We start from the raw sequence: 21,191 nt of genomic DNA, 5'->3' as shown, positions 1-21,191 counted from the left end.
ATCAAGAAGATATAACACTGATAAACATATATGCACCCAACGTAGGAGCACCCAAATACATAAAGCAAATACTAGAAGACCATAAGAAGGATATTAACAACAACACACTCATAGTAGGGGACTTCAACACACCGTTATCAACAACAGACAGATCATCGAAGCAAAGAAACACCAAGGATATACAGGCACTGAACAGCACACTAAACCACATGGACTTAACTGATATATATAGAACTTTTCACCCCAAAGAAGCAAAATATACATTCTTTTCAAATGCGCATGGGACATTTTAAAAGATAGACCACATGATAGGACACAAAATAAGCCTAAACAAATTCAAGAAAATTAAAATCATATCAAGCATCTTTTCAGACCACAATGCCTTGAAACTAGAAATCAACCTCAGAGAAAAAAATCAAAGGCACCCAAACTCATGGAGAATGAATAACACGCTATTAAACAATGAATGGGTTAACAATGACATCAAAGAAGAAATCAAGAAGTTTCTAGAAATTAATGACAATGAACACACAACAGCCCAAAACCTATGGGACACAGCAAAAGCAGTCTTAAGAGGGAAGTTTATAGCAATAGAGGCATATCTGAAAAGGATAGAAGAAGCTCAAATAAAAAATCTAATCCTAAAGCTACAAGAACTAGAACAACAACAACAAACAAAGCCTAGGGCAAAAAGAAGGAAGGAAATCATCAAGATCAGAGCATAATTAAATGACATAGAGACTAAACAAGCAATCCAAAAGATCAACAAAAGTAGGAGCTGGTTCTTCGAAAAAATGAACAAAATCGACAAGCCTCTAACAGGTTCATCAAGAAAAAAAGAGAGAACCAAATAAACAAAATAAGAAATGAAAAAGGAGAAATCACGAATGATACCACAGAAATACAAACAATTGTAAGAAATTACTACAAACAACTGCATGGCAAGAAATTTGACAACCTAGAATAAATAGACAAATTTCTAGAAACATATAACCTTCCAAAACTGAATCAAGAAGAAGTGGAAAGTCTCAACAGACCAATAACAAAGAACGAAATTGAAACAGTAATCAAAAATCTCCCTGCACACAAAAGTCCTGGACCAAATGGCTTCACAGGCGAATTTTACAAAACATTCAGGGAATAACTAACTCCTGCCCTCCTCAAACTATTCCAAAAAATTCAAGAAGAGGGAAAAATCCCAAACTCTTTCTATCAAGACAGTATAACCCTAATCCCAGAACCAGGTCAAGACACAACAAAGAAAGAAATCTACAGGCCAATATCACTGATGAACATAGATGTTAAAATCCTCAGTAAAATATTGGCAAACAGGATCCAGCAATACATCAAAAAGATGATACACCATGATCAAGTGGCATTCATCCCAGGGATGATGCAAGGGTGGTTTAATATTCGCAAATCAGTAAATATAATACATCACCTAAACAAAATGAAAGACAGAAATCACATGATCTTATCAATAGATGCAGAAAAAGCATTTGATCAAGTACAACACCTATTTATGATCAAAACACTCATCCAAATGGGAATAGAGGGAGCATACTTTAACATAATTAAGGCTATATATGAGAAGCCTGAAGCCAACATCATATTCAATGGACAAAAACTGAAAGCATTCCCCCTGAAATCAGGAACTAGACAAGGCTTTTTACTCTCTCCACTGCTATTCAACATAGTGTTGGAAGTCCTAGCCACAGCAATCAGACAAGAAAAAGAAATAAAAGGGATACAAATTGGGAAAGAAGAAGGGAAACTATTTTTATATGCAGATGACATGATAGTATACCTAGAAAACTTTATAAAGTCCACTAAAAGACTACTAGATATAATAAGTGAATTTGGCAAAATACCAGGGTACAAAATAAATATACAGAAATCTAAGGCATTTCTGTACACCAACAATAAAATATCGGAGACAGAGACAAAAAAGAAAATATCATTTACTATAGCAACAAGAAAAGTAAAGTACCTAGGAATAAACTTAACCAAAGAGATAAAAGACCTGTACACTGAAAATTACATAACATTGAAGAAAGAAATTAAGGAAGATACAAATAAATGGACGCAAATACCATGTTTTTGGAAGGGAAGAATTAACATCATCAAAATGGCCATACTACCCAAAGCAGTTTACAGATTCAATGCAATCCCTGTTAAAACACCAATGACATATTTCAGTGACCTAGAACAAATACTCCAAAAATTTATATGGAACCAAAAAAGACCCCGAATATCAAAAGCAATCTTGAAACAGAAGAACACAGCAGGAAGAATCACAATACCAGACATCAAACAATACTACAAAGCCATTGTGATCAAAACAGTCTGGTACTGGCATAAGAATAGACATATAGATCAGTGGAACAGAATAGAGAGCTTAGAAATAAACCCAGGCCTCTATGGTCAACTAATATTTGATAAAGGAGGAAGGAACATAAAATGGAGTGAGAAGAGCCTCTTTAACAAATGGGTGCTGGGAGAACTGTACAGGGACGTGCAAAAAAATGAAATTAGACCACCAACTTACACCACACACGAGAATAAATTCAAGATTGATCAAAGACTTAAATGTAAGCCGTGACACCATAAAAGTCCCAGAGGGAAACATTGGCAGGATAATTTCAGATATCCCACGTAACAATATCTTCACGGATACATCTCTTAACGCAAGAGAAATAAAGGAAAAAATAAACAAATGGGACTACATCAAACTAAAGAGTTTCTGCTCGGCAGAAGAATTCAGCAAGATGAAAAGGAAACCAACCATATGGGAAAACATATTTGCCAATAATATTTCAGACAGGGGACTGATCTCCAAAATATTTAAAGAGCTTATATGACTCAACATCAAGAAAACAAAGAACCCAAATAAAAAATGGGCAAAGGACCTGAACAAACACTTATCCAAAGAGGACATAGAGAAAGTCCATAGACACATGAAAAAATGCTCAACATCATTGACCATCAGAGAGATGCAGATAAAAACCACAATGAGATACCACCTCACACCAGTCAGAATGGCCATCATCAACAAATCAACAAACAACAAATCCTGGCGAGGATGTGGAGAAACGGCAACCCTACTGCACTGTTGGTGGGAATGCAGACTAGTGCAGCCACTATGGAAAACAGTATGGAATTACCTCAAAAAACTAAAAAATGGAATTGTCTTTTGAACCAGCGATTCCACTGCTAGAATTATACCCAGAAAATCCTAAAACCCTAATTCAAAAATACTTATGCACCCCTATGTTCATAGCAGCCCTGTTTACAATAGCTAAGTGCTGGAAACAGCCTAAATACCCATCTGTAGATGAGTGGATCAAAAAACTGTGCTACATTTACACAATGGAGTACTGTGTAGCAGAAAGAAGGAAGGAACTCCTGCCATTTTTGACAACATGGATGGAACTAGAGAGAATTATGCTTCGTGAAATAAGCCAGGCAAAGAAAGCAAAATACCATATGATATCACCTAATACAGGAAACTAAAGAGCAACACAAACAAACGAACTAAATAGGACAAGGAGCAGAATAGTAGTCAATAGGGGGCAGGGCGGAGGGAGAGAAGGGGGATAAGTAAGCAAAGGGTCTAGTCAAGTAACATGTATAAATGACTCACGGACATGGACAACGGGGAGGGATGTGATTATGGGAGAAGGGGTGGGTTGGGGGGCCGAGCAATGGGGGAAAAATGGGACAACTGTAATTGAAAAACCAAAAAACTAAAAAGAAAAAAAGAACTCAGAAATGTTAACATGGTTAATGTTCCAGTCTCTTGTGTTATTATTCCTGTTGAAGTCCTGAGGCCTCTCTATATGGGCTGCTGAATGCTTTTGATAGCAGCTTCCTTTTGTTTTACCATGGCAGTGTGTTCTATGCTCATTTTATATATTTTTTACCCCACTTCTGGAATCAGTCATTTCTCTAAACAGTCTTTTCCTGTTAATAGGAAAAGCCCACTATTTGGGAACATTGGTTTTATTTTGCTAAGCTTAAAATCAGAAGCATCTTGGGCTCTAATTTCAGTTTTCAAAGTGATGTCTGAAAATATAGTGAATCTATACTTGATTATTTGCAATGGATCTTTCTCAGGGCACTGATCAACATGTGTTCTTCATGCTAATTCCAATTTTCTATTATTTGGACTATGATGAACTTCTTAGGTAACTATAAGACTACTGTTTCTGTGGGCACTCTGACTGCAATTGATGAGGTCTTAACACTTGGTACATGTCAGAGCATTGATGAGCAGTTCTGCCTGGCCGTTAGTAGGGTGCCAGGACAGAGCCAGCACGGTGGAGGGGCTCCTTAAAGGAATCCAGGTCATTTTTACAATGACTGGCAAGTCATGTTTTAAGGCTTTTGTTTAATTTAGGTTTTTTTTTTTTTTTTTTTCAAGTAATAAAGGAGAAATGGCATCTTAATTATTGAGCTTAACATTTTATCTCTGCATCTGGAGAAACTAAGTGTACAGAACATTATGTCAAATCATTGTGATGCCTTTAGTAGGCACAGTGTAGGGAATTTGCTGAGTTTTGGATAGACTTTTCCTAGGGTGGTGTGTCTTAGCATGAGCTTGCTTTACCCTGAGAGTAGTGTCTGGCTCCAGCTCCCACAGTCCTTACCAAGTCCTCTTGGCTTTGCATCTTCCATTTCATCTTCCAAGGCTGGCATTTGAGGTGGGATGCGCAGCCATTGAAGTGTGTTAACAGAATATATCTTTATTTTATCTCATTTAAAATTTTTATCATTTCTTATATGAGTTTAGTAATGTTTACATTAGTATAATTGAGCATATATTTAACTTATAAGTTATAAATTAAAAAATGCAATTCTGTCACATGAACATAAAGTTTTTGTTAATAGTGCTATATTATCAGGAAAGTGTGAGACCTTTCTGCTGCTGGTCTCTACATCTGCTCTTGGGACAACCCTTCAGTCTGTTCTACAGTAAAGCAAGAAGATTGTTGAAAATTGATAACTTCCTTCTACCCCCAGTGCTTAAAAACTTTCAATACCTTCCCAGTATTTTTAATACAGCTAAGAATATTAGTGTGTTTGTTAAGGTTTGCAAGAACTATCTTGTGTTGGTCTTCTCAGCCTCATCGTTTTTTAATTTTACAACTAGCTCCCTTGGATGAATTTCTCAGGCCTTCTAAACACCCTGTTTTCCCTTGTGTGGTAAGCTTCTTATCTGTCTTTGTCACCCACCTGGCTAACCTTGACTTATTCTTTGGGATAAGTAACCATTTCTCTGGCAGGTCTTTCTTGATTCCATAGACTTGTTATGTGGTCCTATAATGCCTCATACATTTGGTGACTCTGGGAGAAGAGGGAATTTGTCTGGGTTCTCTGGATCTATTGGGGTACTAGTGAATGTTAAACAGCTGAACCTCTGAAAACCAATACAGACCTGGTTTGTACCATTTGGCCATTTCCATGATGTAAATATTCTCTCCATGGCCAGTTTGAAGTCACCAGTGTCATGTCACTGAATACAGTTGGTGAGAGGTACATCATAGAACACCGTTATATGGTATTACCACCATAGAGATGCAATAGATGCATCACAAGCATAGATACTAATAAAATGTAGGAAGATAATTGTTAAGTAGTTGTTTTCAGCGTTATCTTTGTTTTTAATATAATTAATTTAATTTAATTTTAATTTTAATAATGACTTTAACAGCCCATTCTTAGAAATTCCTGAAAACTTAATTGTTTTCATGAAAGTTGGAGCTTGTTTAGAAATCCCCTGTGTGAAGACAAGTCACCATTTTTTTTTTTTAATTGATGAAAAACATTGAGATGAGGCAAATATGTTAAGTAGTTACTGAGGGAAAGGGAAGGGAAAGGAAGGAGAGGGAGAAAAACATTGATTGGTTGCCTCTCATATGCACCCTTACCGGGACTGAACCCACAACCCAGGCATGTGCCCTGACTGGGAATCAAACTTGTGACCTTTCACTTTGTGGGATGATGCCCAGCCAGTTAGTTGAGCCATACTGGTCAGGGCATACATGGAACAATATTAAGATAAATTAGTGGAGGAAGAGGACACAATTTTAAAGATAGATTGATCTTTAGGTTATTAATATTTAGACACTGACTGGATTAGGTAAAGAAGGTAGAGGAAAAAAATGTTCAAACAGATTTTGACTACGATTTAATTAATAATGAATATAACCTCACTCCCACTTGGCTATTCATTTTCATATCATTCTTGAGACACTCTTCCTGGACATGTGTGAAATGGTAAAGATCAACATGATTTTTATCTTACCAAATGCTTTAGTGATTACCTCTTTGAGGATATGCAGTAGCATTGCTGGCTGTATGCTATGGTATGTATCAGCCATCTGAAATTTTAATCTGATGAGAAGTAAAGGAAAGCTTCTTTTCCTGGGTGGTTATTTCTCATGACTTAGCTGTCATCTAAAAGTATTTAATGCTTATTTGTGATACTTTAATTCAGTAAATGTGTTTTGACAGTGAGACAGCCCTCTGATAACTAGTGTTTTCTTAATCTTATATTTAATTTATAAAGATTCTAAATACTATTTTTCCAATTGGAATTGCTGTTTCCTTTTTTATTTTTTTTTAGATATGTAAGCACAGCGTGTGGGTTGTCAAATCATTGTTTAATTTCTCACAAAGGTCCTCCATTTAGGTCATGGTGATTTTTAACCTTAATTCACTTTAAAGCATATGAGATTTTTTTGGAATTTGAAATTGGAAGATTTGATGTTACTTTTTTTCCCTCATCAGGAAGACCAGTGTTGAATCCCAGGTCTATTGTGAAATGTGTGCTGCGCAATTGGAAGGCTGTTGCTAGAAATAAATAAGTTTTAATTAATTTCCTCAACATATACTTTTGAGCGTTATTAAGTTCCAGACATGTTAGAAAACAGCACTTGTAAATATTCTGTTAATTTAGATACTTCAGAGCTTATTATCCTTTGTATAAATATATGGTTGGCACTATATAAACCCAGTAAACCCAATAATTAATATATGTGCTTTGATGATCTAGTAGACATGGATATATGTTGATCTCTAAAGTAACAATTAAAATCAATAATTAGGACATAAAAATAGAGAATTATGAAAAAATATGGAAGTTGGAGTTGAAAACAGAAAAAGCAAAGGAAAACTTTCCTGTACTTGATCTATATCTGTATCACCTATCACACAGAGTTCAGGTTCACACAGCTTTGGGTTTGCTTCTTGGCAGCTTAAGGCGGAAAGGAAAACAAGATCTATCTTTCAGCATTACCTTCTTTATCAAACACAAGCTTTGTTAGACTCCTGACAGCCTTACTCATGATTTCAGTCCTTCTACCTGTGAGTCCCTTTTAGGACTTACTCTTCTCATTTTCCTTTTAATGGCCATATTGCTTAAGTTTTTTTTTAAACTCATTTTATGTATGAAAGTGCTATTATATAGAGACTCTAGAGAGTAAGATAAAAAGCAAATGGTAAAGCAAATGTAAGTTAATTGAAATTAATGTTCAAGAAGGTACTCACTGTATGAGTACCTATATGCTGCTGTTTTGTGGAATTTATTCTTTCTGTTATAACCTGCTAGTCTTGCATTATATTAGCTGTAGTGCAGCCAGATACCTAAGGTAGTGCCAGTGGAATAACTGATTCATGAAAGGAACACAGATTTAGTGACGTCTAATGGCTGGTGATTGTCTCTGGGGAATGAATGAATTATAGCATATTAATCTTCTTTGTGGGATAGACAAGATGGGAGAAAAATTATGAACATATTCTCTTTTGGAAGCCCCATTTTGCTATTCAGTCCCTTAATTTACCAGTCATTGAGAGGTGAATTATTAGAAAAGCACTACAATGATATTGGCCTGCAGCAACTAAATTGGTAGTTTTGCCTGAATTACTTAGTTCAACCTGAATTCCCAAATCGATGAAGTGTTTGGTTGAAAATATAGACCGTTTCACAAGATTTGACAAGATTGCAGTTGACACATTGTGTGAAAGTACAGATTAAGGACATCTAACACATTTCTGTTCGTTTAAGTAAATGTTCCTGACGTATATATAAGAACAAATGCTGTCATGGTTACAAAATGCTGATATAGAATGGAGACATTTTAATAGCCATTTAGTAGAACATTTCCAGTAATATTTTCTAAAAGTTAACTGTCAAAGTATAGGACTTATGAAGAAAAAATTTTAATATAATTTAGAGTATAGTATTTATTTTCTAAGCGATTTTTCTAGACAAAACTGCCCTTCTCTATTTATTTCTAAAAATCAAAAGCTGTTAAGAGTCAGAAAGGTCTTTGAGATCAAATCCAAGATTTTCTTGTTACAGATGAGGAAACTGAAATCGTGTGAGAATGTGGACAGCCCAGCACTGTTTTAATCCGTGCTTTGAAATGTGTGGTCTACTATTGAAATTAAGACCTAAGCGTGTATGAACTTGTCTCTGTAACAGAGTGCCCCATCAGCCTGGTGACTCACTTCTGTATACTGAATCAATGCATGGTCATAGTTGCAGAGAAAACTAGGAGGCATATTAGAAATCGATACTAATATAGATGAATTTTGTAAAATCAAACAAGATTGATTACCATCACTACTTAATTTAGAGCCAAGGAAGGGAATCTAATTTTTCTATTTTTCCATACCTCATTTGCCATAATGAAAATGGCATTTTGCTTTGAATCATTTTCACTGAAGTGATTTTCAGTTTTGTCTTTGTGACATTTTGACAATTAAAATTATTTTTCAGGCCTACTATAAATGCTGCTTAGTTTGCTTTTTTTAAAAAAAAATTTTCCACTGCCTTTGCTTGTTGCCTAGGAAACTTATTATTGCATTGCGTTCCCCTCGCTTGATTGTCAGACTATCGGAGTTATGAGTAAAGTTCTTGGTTTTCTAGTTGTAAAAGTGCTTCTTAAATATCAGAAACTTTTTATTTATATTGAAGTGCTTTATTTCCTCAAGAGGCAGAAAAGCAGTTATTTGGTTTTCTTAAAATAATTAAAAATGGCCACCGCACCCCTCTCTCCCGATGATGACCGGATTTTTTCGTTTTGTGTACAAATTTACAGTAGGATTTGAGCTGTCACCCTGGATTAGTTCCAAATATAACACTTTAATAAAAAAAATTCTTATGTAACATTTGATTACTTCTTTGGGTAGTTGTAGAGTTGTAGACACGTATGATTCTCAAAATGTGCAAATATAAACATTAAAATATTACATAAAACATCTAGTGAGAACTTAGAAAATGCAGGTTATTTACCCTATATCCGATAAGCTGAAAAACTATTCTTTTGTATAATATTTTCAAATTAAAGTTGAGACAAAAGCAGTTGGTCTGCCCCAGATCTTATTCTTTTTTAGTGATTAAAAGTTAATAAAACTAAGACTATAAATGTACATAATGACTATTTCATTATATTTTTCAGCCAAATCCAGCTTTTCATAAAATTGTTTGTTAAAAATTTCAGAGACATGTATGCTTGCACACTAAGGTAGCTTTGCTAAGTCCTTGAAATGAGGCAGGGGTAATTGAGGAACTGGATTTAAGTAGCCAGTGTAGCTAGAGGCTACTGTACTGTACTGTGCAGCATTGCCCAAGGCATTGCCTAGGGACTTGTTAGAATGCAGAATCTCAGGCCCCATCCTAGACTTACATTGAATCAGAATCTGCGTTTTTAATAGGAATTTTTAGGATTGATAGGCAATGCTCTCAGGACTAGAGCATGGATTCCCAGTCTTCGTTGCACATGTGAATTGCCTGCATAGTTTATAAAAATAATTCTCGGGTCTCTCATACTTGACTCATTTTTCAATATTTTCTGGCTGGGAACCCAGAAACTAGCATTTCACAAAATATTATTTAATGACCAGTGAAGAGTTAGAACCACTGATATAACTCAAAGAGTGTAGGCAAAAGTGCAAGGCAGGGATGGGAAGATCTGGGTTTCTGACCTTTTGGTAAGGCCAAATATAGGAGGGGTGTAGTTGAAAGAGAGAGTTAACCCTTATTTAGTGCTTAGTGTATGCCAGGCATTATTATCCTACATTGACTTAAGTATTTGGCTGAAAAGACGCTTTTGGTGAACATATAGCCTATTTTTACAAGATTGAAGTGTCATATTGTACGAAAATATAGATTGGACCTTATATCCAACATATTTCTGTTAACCCAAGTAAATGTTCCCTATGTAGACGTGCAGTACGAAACATTTAGCTTTACACACACACTCCGTGATGTCTCTTCCCTCTTTGGTGTGCCATTTCCCAATCCTTCCCCCAGAATCCCTAATAATAATATAAATTATGATGAAGTTAAAAGCCTTCTTTGCTTGCCAGTCTTAGCTAAAGGGACCTTGTCTTATTCTTAATTTTTGCATGACTTTTTAATATTTATTTATTTATTTTACCCATGGAACATGATTATAAAGATCCAGGCAACAAATCAGTCACGCGCTAAGTGGCAGACTCTCCTTTCAGCTCAAGTTCACTGTGAGTGAGCTCAGCTACTAGGCATTGACTACTCTTGCCAATGAAATGACCATGATGGTAGATGTCGGTGAGAAAGTTGCGAATAAGCTTGAGTCCCTGTCTTTAAGTTCTTGGTATTTTAGGATTCCACACTCACTACAGAAGACCATGTTCTCTGTGGCCTGACTATTGAGGCATGGACTTTATCTCCACCAATTACTAATAGGATAATTTTAGCCACAGTTATATCAGTTTCCCTATCTATAATATGGGAATAATAATATAACCAATTTTGTGGCCTTATTCTGGGAATATGATCAATTAATGCATTAAGGTTCTTAGCATGTACATGACCCATATAGTTAATGTTCAGTGAATGTTAGTGATTACAGACTTAATTGGTTTATTATAAATGATCAAGATGTGCTTACTTTTACATTACTTGTTGCTTAAAAGAATGAATGGATTCAATTAGAATAGCTCTGAAAGATATTTGCACTTTGAAGGTAATAGAAACAGACATGCAGAGAGTCGTTATGGTGTCTGTGATCTCCGGAGGCTGCTGAATCAGACCTCGACCAACCATAAAAGATGACAACAGCAGCTCGGCCAACATCTGAGCCTGCGAGAGGTGGGGGAGGAAAAGGAGAAGGTGATTTGAGCCAGCTCTCAAAGCAGTATTCTAGTAGAGACCTCCCTTCTCATACAAAGATAGAATATAGACAGGCCACTCAGGATGCCCCTGAAGAGGTTCGGAACCGTGACTTCAGAAGAGAGTTGGAGGAGAGAGAGAGAGCTGCTGCAAGGGAGAAAAATAGAGATCGTCCAACTTGAGAACATACAACCTCCTCTTCAGTGTCAAAGAAGCCGCGGTTAGACCAGATTCCCGCTGCCAACCTTGATGCAGATGATCCTCTAACAGATGAGGAAGATGAAGATGAAGATTTTGAAGAAGAGAGTGATGATGATGACTCTGCAGCTCTTCTCACAGAATAGGAAAGAATTAAAAAAGAAAGAGCTGAAGAGCAAGCCAGGAAGGAAAAAGAACAGAAAGCTGAAGAAGAAAGGATTCGAATGGAAAACATTCTGAGTGGAAACCCTCTCCTTAATCTCACTGGCCCATCCCAGCCTCAGGCCAACTTCAAAGTTAAAAGAAGGTGGGATGATGATGTTGTTTTCAAGAACTGTGCAAAAGGAGTAGATGATCAGAAGAAAGACAAAAGATTTGTCAATGATACGCTGTGATCTGAATTTCACAAAAAGTTTATGGAGAAATATATTAAATAGTACAGTTTTATGTGCTTAAAGACTATAAAATAGTATGATGAAAGATGAAAGGGATTCCTTTGTGGACCACATGATGCTATGAAAATGTGTCATCAACCAAGAAGCACCCCGATTGTATGTCCGAGGGAGCATGGGGTGTCATACCTTTGCAGAAGCTCCTTTCTTGGCCTGAGACGAGCTCCTAAAGCGTGCCCGAGAAGCCTGTGGCACTCACTGTTCTTCTGGATACTCAGCTGCCAGGTTTCTCTGGAATGAGAGTTTGCACAGTGACACACATTAGATGCAAAGACTAAGAAAGTTTTAAAATGAAACATGCATGAAATAAAACCTTTGGAAATTGGAAAAAAAAAAAGAAAAGGAACAGACATGCAGCCATATGTCTCAGAACCGTGAAGCCTAATTGCCGCCTTCCAGTAACCAGTTGGTGCCAAATGGCTTTATTAATAGCCAGTATGTACAGAGCTCTGTGGTAAGGAAGTCATTTAAACTGGAACAATCAAGACAGAAGAGTGGATAATGAACAACTTGAATGCTTTTGAGAAGTTTTTGTCGTACTCCCCCAATATAAAATAGCATTTCTTCAACTTTCAGCAGCACTGGTCCTTTAGTTTGCTTCCTGGGGATAGTTGCAAGGCATAGTCTCTATGTATTTGTTTATCCATTGTCTTTCATCAACTCAATGTAAAATCCTTGAGGATTATGTACTGTTACCAACAAAAAGAATTATCTAGCACATAGTAGGTGGCAGTAGATATTTGTCTTGAATGAATGACATCTGAATCATTCTTAGTTTTTAGTATTGGGTTGGCCCAAAAGTCTGTATGGTTTTTAATGTAAAACAAAAGATAACATTTTTCATTTTCACCAATAACTTTATATTGATTTGGATATTTTAGTATGTTGGCTATCTCCTGCATGGTATAATGTTGATTGTTCTCAATTAATGTCTCCATTTGATCGTTGTCAACTTCAACTGGTCTATCCAACTGTAGAGCATTGTCCAGTGAGAAATCTCCAGCACAAAACTTTGCAAACTTATTTTAACATGTTTGATCAGTCACAGCACTTTCTGCATGCACAGCACAAATCTGTTTTTGTGCTTCAGTTGTGTTTTTACCTTTCTTGAAATAATAAAGCGTAATATGCCAAAAGTGTTGCATATTTTCTTCCATCTTCAGTATTAAAATGGCTATACCAAAATTAACCAATTTTGAAGTTTTTAAAAATGCATGCTGATATGACAACTGTCACAATTCAGTCTAACAAAATTGTTTTAAATGAAGTTAAAGACTGTTAAGCACTACTAGAGCCATCTTACAGAAAAAACTAAAGGAATTTTTGGCCAATCCAGTATTTTGACGATTCAAGTTCAAAGTGAAAAGTCTGTATGTATAGGAGCAAAATGAAATGTAGACTAGACTCTACTGGAAGTTTAACACTTGAGAGTTAACAAAATGCTTGCCATTCTGAATGAAGTTGATAATTTCAAAATGACATGACTGTTGAACTAAATTGGTAAAGTGAAAGTGATATGAACGATTTGGTCTAGCTATACATGCAAAATTATATGTGAAGAATTAATTTAGATTTGCTTGTACTCAAATATTCTCATCGGTGAGTAAACATAATATGAAGGACAATCATGTAAAGTTAAAAGTAAATAATTTAAAAATGTTGGGATTCCTGGCCAGAGTTTATCACCAATATGTGAAGCAGTAATTCTTTTAGTCTTTGCCAGCAGAAATACTCTCTGTAAATTTCTTCTGGACATCAATATCTGTAATTGTTTATTTTTTGCTGAAAAGATTGTCCTTATGATACTTGAGACAATTTGAACAAGATAGAGATAGGTGGATTATCTCATTCACTCTTGTTTTTTACTATTGCAACAACACTTGAACACACATTTTCTAAATGCCATTTGCTGGGATGGGAACTAGGAGTGGAATCTCTAAAGTTAATTATGGAGAGACTAGAGAGCACCAGTTCTAATCAGTGAAATTAACATAAGGCATGATGTCACTTTTTTTTTTTTACTTAATTTAATCTCTTCACTTTGTTCACCCAGCCCCCTCAAACCCCCTCTCCTCTGACAGCTGTGAGTCTGTTTTATCTATAAGTCTGTTTCTATTTTGTCTCTTAGTTTATTTTATTCATTAGATTCCACATATGAGTGAAATTATATGGTACTTGTCTTTCTCTGACTGGCTTATTTCACTTAGCATAATACTCTCCAGGTCCATCCATGAAATTGCAAAAGTTAATATTTCCTCCTTTTTTATGGCCCAGTATTCTATTTTGTAGTATTCTATTTTGTTAATGTAGTATAGCTTTTTTATCTACCCATCTGCTGATCGACACTTGGAATGCTTCCAAATCTTAGATACTGTAAATAACACTGCTATGAACATAGGGGTGCATAAGTTCTTTTGAATTGGTGTTTCAGGATTCTTTGGGTATAATCCCAGCAATGGGATCACTGGATCAAAAAGCAGTTCTACTTTTAGTTTTTTGAGGAAATTCCATACTGTTTTCTATAGTGGCTGCATTCCCATCAACAGTGCACTAGGGTTCCCTTTTTCCACATCCTTGCCAACACTTATTTGTTTATTGGTGATAGCAATTCTAACAGCTGTGAGGTGATATTTTATTGTGGTTTTAATTTGTATTTCTCTGATGATTAGTGCCGTTGAGCATCTTTTTCTGTGTGTATTGGCCATTTGTATGTCCTCTTTGGAGAAGTGTCTATTCAGGTTCTTTGTCTACTTTTTATTTTTATTTTTATTTTTTATTTTTATTTTTTCCACTGCTCAAAACAGTTTTTTTTCTATATATTTTTAAGTATATTTTATTGATTATATTGTTACAATAGTTCCAATTTTTTCCCCTTTGCTCCTCTCCACCCAGAACCCCCCCTCCCCCAGCAATCCCGCCCCAAGTCCATGCCCATGGGTCGTACATACAAGCTCTCCCACTTCACCCTTTCATATATTATTATTATTCTTTTTTAAAAAATCAATAAATGATTAATTATTTTAACAAAAAATAACAATCCCTCCCTCTCAGACTTAAGACCCTTTATAATCTTATAAACGACAATGGGCGAAGGTCTCGAGCTCCTCTAGCTGCTTCAAGCTGGACATGGTCGTCGTCCTACCTACACTTGGGTCCAGAAATCCCTAATAAGAGTGGGGGTGTGGAGGCGGGGGTGGCCTTCCCACATGGGGAAGGATCGTGCAGACTCCAGGTCGGTTGGCTGTCCCCGGACAACGGCATGCTTGGTTTAACAGGCTGGCATCCTTGTTGTGTTCTGGGGGCAACAGATTTGGCAACAGGGTTAAAAGACATCATTCAATCCATAACCACTAGATGACGGCATGATATCACTTTTGCTGTCTGAACCTCTTGGACTTCTTAGAGAAGGCAGTTCCCTCCAGGCTGACCATCGAGTGGTGAAGAGGAGGTGGCAATGGTAAGTAAAAGAGAAAGTCATGGAGCAGTCTGTGGCGTGGTTACCTCAGATCATTTCAGCACAGAGGTATTGCTCAGGTTGCAGAAGCGAAGTTCCAGGGCTTAATCTGATGTACTGTGACCTGACCAGACCAAGAATTTTGAGTCATGACATCTGATTTGTGGTTTAGAAAATGTGTTGTGGGTATTTTCTTGATGAATTGGAGAGGGCCAAGGCTGGAGGGAAAATAAACTGAGCTGAAGAGAGTTCATGAAATAGGAAGTCTAAATTATTACATTTTTAGCACAGCTAAAGAATTTTTAGCATAGTATAGCCTTGCTATCAGTCTTACAGTGTGGGTTGTCAGAACAGCAGCATGATTGTCACTGGGACATTAGAAGCACAGGATTTCATGTCTTCCATGGCTCATGACCTTGGACTCATCTCACCAAGATACCCTGGTGCACTGTGTACAAGTTAAAGTCTGAGACTGAAAGGACCCTGTGTTGGTTCACCTAGGCCTACTTCTCTTGCTTTTGTTTTTCTCCAATCATATCTTTAACACTACACTTTAGTTACACTGACTTTCTTCCATTCCCTTTAAGATTTTAAGTGTCTGACCTTTGCTCCAGTGTTTTTCTCTGCCTGAATGTTCTCTTTTTTTCTCCTCATCCAATTGGCCAAACATTACCATCAATACCCCAAAATAAAACCAAAAACAAACATCAAAAACTTTAGCTTTGATGTCTTACACATTCACATCATTGGTCAGAGATGTTTATTAAGTGCTTCCCATTGGAGGCTAACGCAGTGAAAAGTGCATTATTGTTCTCGAGGACTGTGTTATTGGGAGGCAGATCTTAAAACTTATGATGGCAGTGTGCTGGGTGCAATGACAGGAACAGGCAGGTGGTAAAAGGAGCACCTTGCCCATGCAGAAGTGATCAGAGATTTTCTAGGACGGAAGACGCAATGAGTGTGATAGGATAAGAGAGAATATTTAGCCGCCCCTTCTCTCATGAAGTCTCTGCTGATGCTCTTTAGAAGGTGCTCTGTCAAGGGTTCAGGCAGTGCTCTGTCCTTCTGTACCACTATAAAGGGCTGGGTCATTTGTCTGCCTTCCTCACAGCACTGCAGGCTCCCCCAGGACAGAGGTCAGGCCCTTGCTGCACACTTGTGACCCCTGGGGACTGGGTGCTCAGAAGTATTCCTTGATAAAGAGAAGGAGGTTTATGGCTGTTTTCATTAAAAGCTGTATTAGTGGACTAGTAGGGAGGAGGCTAAATAATAGTGGGTTAAAAAATTAGGGACAGATTAGCAGCCAACGCTGCTTTCTAAAAAATTGCTTAGTAAGAAAGGGGGGAAAAAGCAAGAAAACAGTTTCTGAAGAGGAATCTGGAGAAGAAGTAGTGGTTCTCTTTAAAGATTTATGAGTCAGTTACTCATTCAACAAATACCTGTTGAAGGAGATGCAGTTTAACCAGTCACTGTTCATGGAGGTTCCCACGAATACTGAAGGGCCATTGTGCTGTTCTTAGTTGAATCTGAACATGGGCCACCCTGCTTTCTGTTCCATCACTCATAGTGTGGACAGATATCCTCTTTGTGGTCTATTTGGTGCCATGGTTTTTACATTTTTGTACTTGTTTTGGGTGATTTTGTTGTTTAGAATGAACCCTGATCATAAAGTGTTGTTTTAGGCACTGAAGCACAACAAGTCTGATCTGTCCTATGGAGAAAATATACATGTTGGATAAGCCTCATTCAGGCATGAGTTTTAGTTCTGTTGGCCATGAATTTAATGTTATTGAATCAGCGATCTCTATTGAATAAGGTGTCTTTCAACAAAAATACATATAAACACAGTTATGTATTGATCAGTTGATGAAAATATTGTGACTAGAGGTTCTAACCTAACCTTATAATTTCTTCTGTAGCAGTGGTTTTCAGGCTTTGCAGCCACTTTGTGGAGTGTAACTGCAGTGGATAGTGATAATCAACTGTTCACACTTTTTTCTGGCACTGTTCTGGGTATGGAGGGTCAAAAGTGAGGGAGATAGATGCCATCTCGCCCCACGTGGGCATTATGCTCTGGCAGGGACTCTTGGCCTGATGGAAATCGACAGATGACACATATACCGCTCAACATATGTCTGGTTGGAAAGACTTTATCAGCGACAATAATAAAGAACCCTCCCACCCTGACGCACACATACTTTTTGTTCTTTTTCATCTCCAGATATTTTGTTCATTTCTTAAGGAAAATAGCTTAGCTAGCTCTTTCCTTCTCACATGCTCTTGAGTGCATGCTCTCAGTCTGCATTTTTCTTTTTCTTTTCATTGTTTCTTTACAATTCACATTCTCATGTTCTCAACTTCAATCCCCTCATTGCTCATTAAGGTATTTTTCTGAAAGCACAAAAACAAACCAAAAAACTTCCCACCATATCCTCCCAAAGAAAGTCTCTAGTGCCAGCTGTTTTAATAGTTTGTTTCATCCACCTATAATTATTTTCATCTGGGTACCTTGTATTTCTTACTCTTCTTACCTTCTCCTTCTTTTCTTCTACTAACATTAAAATAATCTGTCCTGAGCTCATCACTGGGTAGGTGGTGGTCTGATTAGAGCACTTGTTCCCTTTTGAATGCTTGGTGTGAGATTGATTTGGAGAGATTTTTGGACAGTAAGTGACTCTCGAAGACACCTTAGCCTCATAGTCATTATTTTTTAAAAATCTCTAGAATAGTTATAGTGCCTAGTAGATGTTCAACAAATGTCTGTTGATACCAGACTTTATACCTGCATGGCCAAACCAGCATTAAAAGGGAGCCAACATGAGTGAAAAGGAAAAGATCACCAGTGCACAGCACTGCTGGCTCTGCTAGAGGACAGTCTGAACACTCCCTGGTGGATCCTGGTAAGTGCTCAGGATTCTGACTGACTAACCATTTCCCCTGAGCTGTAGCAGTATTAGCAGAGGATTTGGGGACACTAAGCTTTTCTGTAGGGGATTCGGTAGGTGATTGCTGTTTTTATAAGCAGGTGGTCATTTACACAACTGCCTCAGGCCTGGCCCTACCCTCTCCTCCAGGACACAGGAAGATAAAAGTGAAAGGCTTTTCACCTCTACAGTCTCTTTCTTTCCCTCCCTCCCTCCCTTCCTTCCTTCCTTCCTTCCTTCCTTCCTTCCTTCCTTCTTTCCTTCCTTCCTTCCTTCCTTCCTTCCTTCCTTCCTTCCTTCCTTCCTTCCTTCCTTCCTTTCAAAAAATATTTTATTTATTTATATTTAGAGAGAGGGGAAGGGAGGGAGAAAGAAAGGGAGAGAAATATCACTGTGTGGTTGCCTCTTGTGCGCCTCCTCCAACTGAGGACCTGGCCCGCAACCCAGGCATGTGACCTGACTGGAAATTGAACCAGTGGCCCTTTGGTTCACAGGCCGATGCTCAATCCACTGAGTCACACCAGCCAGGACTACAACCTATTTCTTAAACACCTTACCTGTTTTCTACCCTCTGGGGATAACAAGATAGAAACCTTGAATTGAATATTTTATAATTGAGGAGTTTTTTGTTCTTGACTGATAGATTTTAACCAACTTCTGTATATTCCTGCTTGGGTGTGTGTGTGTGTGTGTGTGGGTGTGTGTAGGAAGGGAGGGTGGTTACGAAGACTAGAATGAGTGAGTGAATACTTGTCATCCAGTTAAATGACTAGCTGATGCTATTAGAAGTTGACTCTCCATTTTGCCCCATGTGGTCAGGCTTAATGCTCTCCAGCTTGTGCCTGGCTTAGCCCTGGGGATCCACCTGTAGGGCCTTGATGGAGAGTGGGAAGAGAGCAAAGACAGGACTCATTTTTGGGCCCCTCTGTGCCTGGCTGTGGTGTCCTGGTAACTGTGTCCCTGCAAACTACAGCCATGGCTCTCCTTGCCCTGGGGGTGGTGAAGGCCTCATGGAGACTTCATCCCTTGCTGCTATTTCTTTACCCTGCTATATATTTGTAAACACTCCTTCCATTAGAGTTTCTGCAAATACGTACCTCTTTCTGTATTAGCTCACTGTTTGCTGCCAACACACTAATATTGGAGCTGGCAAATTTGAGGAATTGGTACCATTTGAGGAAAATGCATAGGGCATAGGACACTGTACAGTGAAGGTTGTAGGTGGGATGTAGGACAGATACTGGCCAGTCTATAGGCATTGGGAAGATAGAGAGTTGTCCTATTGTGGGGCATGTTGAGGGACCCAGCAGAGTGGATCGCGTACAGGGTGCACATTGTCATTGTATATGTAGAAATTACACTCGGTCATGAGAAGACTGTTACAGGAAACAGCTTCTATTGTCCTGATTGCCACAGACCTTACCATTGATTCATCACGTGGGATTTTCTGTTTAACTCTTTGGATGGCCTTTTATTATTTTTTTTAATTGAGATAATTGTAGGACTGCATACAGTTGTTAGAAATACTACAGAGCTCTTCCCTTTTATATTTTACTCAATGGTAAGATTTTGAAAAGCTGTAGTATTCTGTTGCAACCTGTACTCATATGAGTATTTGGAAGGCTTTTGATCAGGGTGGTTATATTTTTAGTTTCATAATGAGAATTATAGTGTTATAGGTTTAATATGCATCAGATAAGTTCTTGGTTTTTCTTTGGAAAAATTCATATGACATTACAGTATCACAAATATATTTTCCCCTTGATTTTGTTTTCCCTCCTAAGAGTCTTAAGATTCAACAGAATCATTGAAGATATCCTGTTATCTACAGAAATATTTAGAACTCAACCTTCCCAAGAAATCACCTGTTATCTCTAGTGAAGTGTAAGCATATTGTGGATTTAACACATTTTAGTCCTTCCTGGACAGCAGTGTGGTCAAATCCAAATTGCAAGAGCAGGGAGTCAGTTAACAAGCACTCCATTTAACAGGTGGGGCATGAGCAATGTGACTTGTGGCCCAGTCCTTAAACTACCTTTCTGGTCCTTAGTGCACTCATCTGTAGATGAGATATTTTAGTTTATCTTTAGGAAACTTCCACCTACAGTATTATTTATTCGTTGCCTGTATATTAAATAATAACAGGGTGATAAAACTTATTTTATATCCTTTCTCTGAGTCATTTGCTTTTTTAAAAGCTTATTTTCTGCCTTGCTTTCCACAAATTTATATCAAGGATTTTACCTGGGTAAGTGAATTACTGATAAGTACCTTTCTAAAAAGAACATATATAGGAAGGTCAGTTTTACAATTCTGATGACAGGTTTTTATCTCTTGGCATGTGTTAATAACTTGCTTCTCACTGTGAGATATGTCTTTGGAAATGTATAATTGTTCCAAAGATTGGTGAGGTAGTGTTCATTTTGTGTAAAAATAATTATGCTGTTTGCATCATAAGGTCTAATAGAACATGTGTAACTGCATATTATTTTTAGATTTGATTAAATGCCTTGTCAGCTTATGCCTGTCTTCTTGGAAAAGATTTGTTCGTTGCCTTAAGTAGTTAAATAATTTAGAAATCACTAGAAGAATTAAATAAGAAAAGCAGCAGGAAAGTTGATTTAGAGTAAGGTTGGGACATTTAACAGTTAAAAATGTATATATCTGCCCTTTTAGAATTTGCTGTAATTCATTATTAGATTTGCCATTTACACTTATTGAAAAGACATCCTACCTGGAGAAGCATATCAATATTTAAGGTGAACTAGTGACAGAGAGAATTTTACATCTTGTGATGAGGGTTTGTTGCTGTTCTTTCCACTCTTCAAAGGCGCACACACATCAAACCGTCTCCTCATCATCCTAGACCAGTGACCTCACACCAGTGCCTGTGTGCCGCAGCCAGCGGCTCAGTTATTGACTAGCCTCATCTTTGAATTTTCTTTTTAATATTTCAGAGGAGATACATTGAAAATCTATATGTTAAATAAGTCAGAATATTA

At 37.4% G+C, this 21,191-nt stretch overlaps 1 protein-coding gene and 1 pseudogene across 15 annotated transcripts in view; both read left to right on the top strand.

Annotated features, from left to right (window-relative positions):
- Positions 1 to 21,191, top strand: part of PARD3 (par-3 family cell polarity regulator) — an 817,661-nt gene that overhangs the window by 358,930 nt on the left and 437,540 nt on the right. The gene's annotated exons all lie outside the window — the stretch shown is intronic.
- On the top strand, positions 11,063 to 11,988 carry LOC150019144 (spliceosome-associated protein CWC15 homolog pseudogene; annotated as a pseudogene).

The sequence above is a fragment of the Furipterus horrens genome, unplaced genomic scaffold (genome assembly GCF_987537825.1).
Source record: "Furipterus horrens unplaced genomic scaffold, mFurHor1.1.pri manual_scaffold_2, whole genome shotgun sequence".
NCBI lineage: Eukaryota > Metazoa > Chordata > Mammalia > Chiroptera > Furipteridae > Furipterus > Furipterus horrens.
The sequence above is the reverse complement of the archived record's forward strand: the minus strand, read 5'-3'. Positions and strand labels throughout refer to the sequence as shown.